Source organism: Silene latifolia, chromosome Y (genome assembly GCF_048544455.1).
Source record: "Silene latifolia isolate original U9 population chromosome Y, ASM4854445v1, whole genome shotgun sequence".
NCBI lineage: Eukaryota > Viridiplantae > Streptophyta > Magnoliopsida > Caryophyllales > Caryophyllaceae > Silene > Silene latifolia.
The window spans coordinates 115,741,737-115,747,736 of record NC_133538.1 but is presented as its reverse complement, the minus strand read 5'-3'; the positions used below and the strand labels follow the sequence as shown (position 1 = coordinate 115,747,736).

At 37.6% G+C, this 6,000-nt stretch overlaps 1 non-coding gene across 1 annotated transcript; it reads left to right on the top strand.

Annotated features, from left to right (window-relative positions):
- The first annotated feature begins 620 nt into the window (after positions 1 to 620).
- On the top strand, positions 621 to 726 carry LOC141636346 (small nucleolar RNA R71). The gene has a single exon (XR_012540965.1). It is a non-coding gene; the product is annotated as a small nucleolar RNA R71 (small nucleolar RNA).
- Positions 727 to 6,000: the final 5,274 nt, after the last annotated feature.

Below are 6,000 nucleotides of genomic sequence, written 5' to 3'. Positions count from 1 at the left end.
GCTTGGGACTCCTTCAGCAACAAGTTCTTCAATTCGGCAAACTCAGAATTTTGGGATTCATTGTTTCTTTGAAAAAGGACATACGGGGCTTTTGGAACTGTTGTTGCTTATGAGGGGGCACATAATTACTGCTATTTCTTTGTGGAGGTTGAGTCGGATTCAAGACATTTTGGCTGCTCCACCTCAGATTCGGATGGACATTCGGCTCATAGTAAGTGTTTGTCTGCCTATAATGTTGAAAGGCAGCATAGGACTCAAAGGGATTAGGACAGTTGTGTGAAACATGTCCCTCAGCTCCACATCTTTTGCAGACGAAAGGACCGTCTGAAACAACGTTTACATAGTAAATCCCTCCTTTTGAAGCTCCCCCCAACTCGTACTTATCAAATCTCGTCGTGAGAGCCTCTAATGCAGCTACAGAAGGAGATTCAGCAGCTCTTCTTTGATTTCCCCTGGAATTTCCATACTCAGCCTTATGGGTGGCCAAGTCATCATTGATTTTCCACCTCTTAGTCTCTCCCATATTCTCCTGGAATCTGCCACTAGCCGCCGCATCCAAGATAGCTCTCTGATCGTCATAAAGCCCATTGTAGAACTGATTGCATAAGCTCCATTTCTCAAACCCATGATGCGGAATGGTTCTTTTGACTTCTTGAAACGGACCCATGCCTCATGAAAGTTCTCATCAGGCCCCTGTTTAAAGCTTGTGATCTGAGCTATAATAGCATTCGTCTTCGAGGCAAAGAAATATTTTTTATAAAACGCTAAGGCCAGCGAATTCCAGTCAGTGATCCCATTAGCAGCTCGGTCCAGGTCTCTATACCACTCCCTTGCAGCATCGCGGAGTGAGAATATAAACATTGTCTCCTTCACCTGGTCCTGGGTCACACCTGTCGGCGGGGGTATAGAGCAGCAATAATCAATAAATATCTCCATATGCTTGGCTGCATCTTCATTTGCAGCTCCCCCGAATTGGTTTCTCTCAACCAAGTTGATATAAAAAGGCTTCGGTTCGAATTCTCTATCAGCTCCCGGTAATTCGAACCCCTTATATAGATTTGCAGCTGTCGGCTCAGAGTGACTTGCAATAGTCGCTTCTTCAGCCATTTCTAGAAAATCTGGAGATGTGACGGTCTCAGCTGATGAAGTAGAAATAGGAGATGAAGGTGGATCCTCCTCGAACAGCTCGTTCTCGTAGTAACTAGACAGAGTATTCAGCTCTTCCTCTGTTGGCAATATCCTAGATGATCGTCTCAACTCGCGCAAAGTCTTCTCAATCTCAGGATTGAACGATACTAATTCACCACCCTGTGACCTGCGCATAAGAGGAAACTACAAAAGAATATGATAATAGCTTAAGGAACGAATGTCCCTTAAACTAAGAAACAGACTAAAATAAAACAACTAAAAATTAGAACAATTGCCTCCCCGACAACGGCGCCAAAATTTGATGCCGGTCGTTGTGTGCACCAAAAATAAATTTATAATTCCTAACTACAACTATAGATAGCGGTAGCAGGGTCGAACCACAGAGAGGCAGGTGTAATTATTAGTTGTCTAATTTCAGTCTTAAGGTAACAATTGTGTGGGGGGGTTTGAGTTGAATTGGTCTATAACTAATGGCAAATAAACGAGCTAATAAAAGAAATAGATTAAATCAAATAATAAAAAGGGGTACTAAGATGGTCGGTTCACTGTAGTTTCGGCGGCAGCGGTTAGGTAGGTTTAAAATAAATCACGTGAGTCGGGAAAAATAAGAGGTCCTCTCGGTCCACTCCTAACAAGTAGCATCTTTCGATCTCGCTACGGGTCCCTAATATCACTAGTACTGACTCTCGTCCTGAAAAGTGACTAAAAATCTAAACTTTACCTATCTTTTGATCTTAGCATAGTTTAGTCATTTTAATTGGTAGTCTAACAACTTTCCCTATCTTTAGATCTAATGGGTCGGTCATATACTAAGCATTCAACTAGTTGCATGCATTCGATTTGTCAAATGTAACAATTAAAACAATTAAAACGAAACACAGCTCACGTGGCCAGTCGATCGACTAGGGAACCCAGTCGATCGACCGGTGTGCGATTTAGGTCATACTAATTTTAATGCCGCCTAACCTACAGATTCCCTACATCCTAGCACGATGAATTTAGCTACTCATGGTATTGATAAAAACAACAACAATATTAATGAATAAAACTACTGGATTCATGCTTGAAATAGTTAAATAACAAATAACAAATAAACGATAATCTATTTGGGAACTAACTAGCAATTCTATACTATTAACGAAATATAAGCAATGAAACTGAATAAGAGCAGGAGAATACCGAACGGAATTTGCAGAGAATAAAGATCCAAGAACCCGAATGCCCAAAATAACTTTTATTGAATGGAAAAGATTATAAACTAAAGAACCCTAAAGAATTTCTGATAATAAAACTAGATTAAAAGCTTGATAAAAACTGAATGCTTGTTCTTAAAACCTAGCATACGTTATATAGAATGCAACGTAGTTCTTATTTCCAAAACCTAACTACTATGGGCTTGCTTATTCTCGATCTTTTAATTCACGCAGATTGGCGGCTTGGTCGATCGACCACTGAGGCCGGTCGATCGACTGGTAAGCTCTGAACAGTGGCTCCTGGAAGTCGTGGTATGGTCGATCGACCATAGGTAGCGGTCGATCGACTGCTTTAGCTGATACTTGACTTCTAAATTCTCGTGGATTTGTCTTTCGGACCTCGAAATACGCACCAAGCTCGTTCCTTGAGTAAATACTTGTTGTCAAATGCAGTGCAAGGTACTCGGGGACGGATTTAGCTCAATATCTACTCATTTCCGCATAAATCTGCAATATTACATTAAAATGCGAAAGTAGACGAATTGGGGCAAATAGTAGCATAAACTACACAAATGAGCTCTGAAATGCGTGTAAAATGGGGTGTAAAATATCATATTTCGGACACGCATCAACCATTATCAAAAATACATTTCCATGTCGAACAGGGAAATCAAAAGGTTCTAAAATCCGAAATATAATTAAAATAAGACAATAAAAAGCGAAGCTTCATGGAAGCTACTCCTATCTTCTTGATGGTTTCTCAAGCTTGCTTTTCTTTTCCCTTGTCCTTGCTTGGTGGAGGCCCGATTTACAATAAAAAGGGGATACATTATCACAACTTTGTATCACAATACCATAGTTGAATTAGAAACATAAAAGAAAGGATAGTCATTTACCTACTGGAGTGATCTTTCCAGCCTTAATGTCACCAAGGTATTTGGAACAATTTTTTTTCCAATGTCCAACACTATTACAATAATGGCATTTATCAAGAGGACCCTTCTTGATCTTGGAAGTGCTAGCTTCATAAGTCTTAGCTTTGGTGAAAGTGGGAGCTTGCTTCTTACTCTTCTTCCCATTCTTTTTGAACTTCCCCTTGCTTTTGGTGCTTATGTTAAGCACATCCTTAGGTGGGTTAACATTTAACCCCATGTCTCTTTCGGCTTGCACAAGTAACTTGTGCAACTCTTCAAGAGGGTCCTTGTCTTGCATGTTAAAATTCACCCGGAATTGAACATACGCTTTGACTTTGGATAAGGAGTGTAGAATCCTATCTACAATGAGTTCTTTGGGGATTTCAACTTTTTGAATCTTCAAAGTCTCGACTAGCTCCATTAATTTGAGCACGTGAGGGCTAACCTTTTGGCCCTCTTTGAAGTCAAGATCAAAGAATGCCGCGGCCGCCTCATATTAGACGATCCGCGGAGTTTGTGAAAACATTGTCACAAGCTTGGAATAAATTTCATTAGCGGTGCCCATCTTAAAGGCTCTCCTTTGGAGATCCGCTTCCATCGCAAAGATCAACACATTTTTCATTGCGGCGGACTCCTTGTGGTAAGCCTCATATGCTTCCCTAGTAGCGGCGGTCGACCTAGTATTAGGTTCGGCTGGAGAGGCCTCGGTAAGGTAACGAAGCTTGTCGTCACCTTGGGCGGCTAATTTGAGTTGGGCATCCCAATCGGAGAAATTTGACCTATTCTTTTCAAGTTTACAACGATCCATGAAGGATCGGAGCCATGAAGTATTAGTGAGAGGTGCGGCGTTGGTGTTTGGAGTGGCCATTTGTTATGAGAAATAAGAGCGGTCTACAAAATAAAATATAGAAGGAATAAAACATATGTCGTTTTCAAAATAATAATACTCGTAAAAATTCAATTTAAATTTAAACAAGTTTCATTGCATTTATCTAGTGACCTCTACCCAACTTGATAAATGATTCCAAGACCCAAATTCATATCAACTTAGGGCACGTTGTGCCGAAATACCCTTTATTAACATAACTTGGTGGATTAACCTCTTAATCGATTCTACTTTTAGAACTCTTGGTCGATAAAATTACATTAATATTTATCTCTAGCCCGAAACACATCCGGAAATCGTCGTGAATACTTTCGTTGAGTTCAACCCAAATTTCGAATAAATGTGTCCATGATCCAAACTCATATCAACTTAAGGCACGGTGTGCCGAAATACCCCTCATTAATATAAATTCGGTGGATAGACATTTATCACCCACTTCCCCTACGTAACAAGGTATGTACCCCGGTAGGGCCGAGTGCACTCCCTCGCGAAATAGGTTTTCATGGTTTCTACTTTTTGGTCAGACTATGTCTCAATTGATTATTTTAGCGAGAGGTCATGTCAATTTATTATCTATCACGTTTTAAGTGAACTAAAGCGGTGAACTACGATAATTCTAATTGACACGGTCGATAAACACGATTAAAAGATGATGCATGTTTTAGTTATGACGATTTAGCGATGCATGCAACATATAAATAAAATGCAAAGCATAAAATAAATCCTAGTATGGCTTTCCTAAAATAGAAAATTTAATTAACTATTACATATTCGGAAACCAACTCCATTGGTCCCTTGAACTTCGGTGTTGTCACGTATCTCGAGGTAACACCGTCTTTATGTATCGCCTTCTTGAGTGACACCGTCTTCAAGGAACTCCGGAAGAAATAAATTACATAACAAATTACATAATTTCCTATTATACATTTGTAATTAAAATAAAATAAATCTATTAAATTACAAAACGGTGATACGAGATCACAATAAATTACAACCGAATCGATATTCCCATACATTTCGGGTAATACCAATTAATAACTAAGGTTATACTAAGTAAAAATTACATAATTCAAAAATTACATAAAATAAAATTATGTCAATCATAAATAAAATGCAGCATTATAATATGTATGACCATGCCCAATTTTATGCTAAATCGCCTTTAAGGAGCCAATATCGTATATTAATCGGTTTTTACGGATTTGCGTGATTCAACCTTTTAAAATCACAATAAATTACATAAAATCATATTTATGCATAAGTTAATTACCCTAACCAACTTAGGACTCAAAATTAGTCTCCACTAACATATTGATTATAATTAACTTATATTTCCTAAAATTGTTCATTAGTGGACTCAAAATTACAATAAAATGCTATAAACTTCAAATAAATCACAAAAATTTCAAATAAATTTGAAATTTGAAATTTAAACTCATGAACATTCTGGAAAAAAAAAATACCATGACACTCATAATGTTCAAAAACTTAGGTTAAAAATTTCGAAATTTATCGGGAAAAACAATGTTGCGGTTTATCGGATTTATCAAATATAATCATAAAACATGAGAAAAATTATATTTATCAACTTTTAAATTTTAGATCTGAAGTAGGTAATAAAATGCAACATGTGACATTTTTCCTTAGTCATGAAGTATGTTTTAGGAATTATTCACTAATTAAAGTCACTATTTATGCTATTTTCCATCAAAAATTCATAAATCATGCGTAAAACTTCATAATAGCCTTTTATTTTACACACATCTTGTATAAATTGCACCTGACAACATACTAAATTTATATGACCAGATTCGAAATATTTCTCATATTAACCTATTTTTCATTTAAATTCGATTTT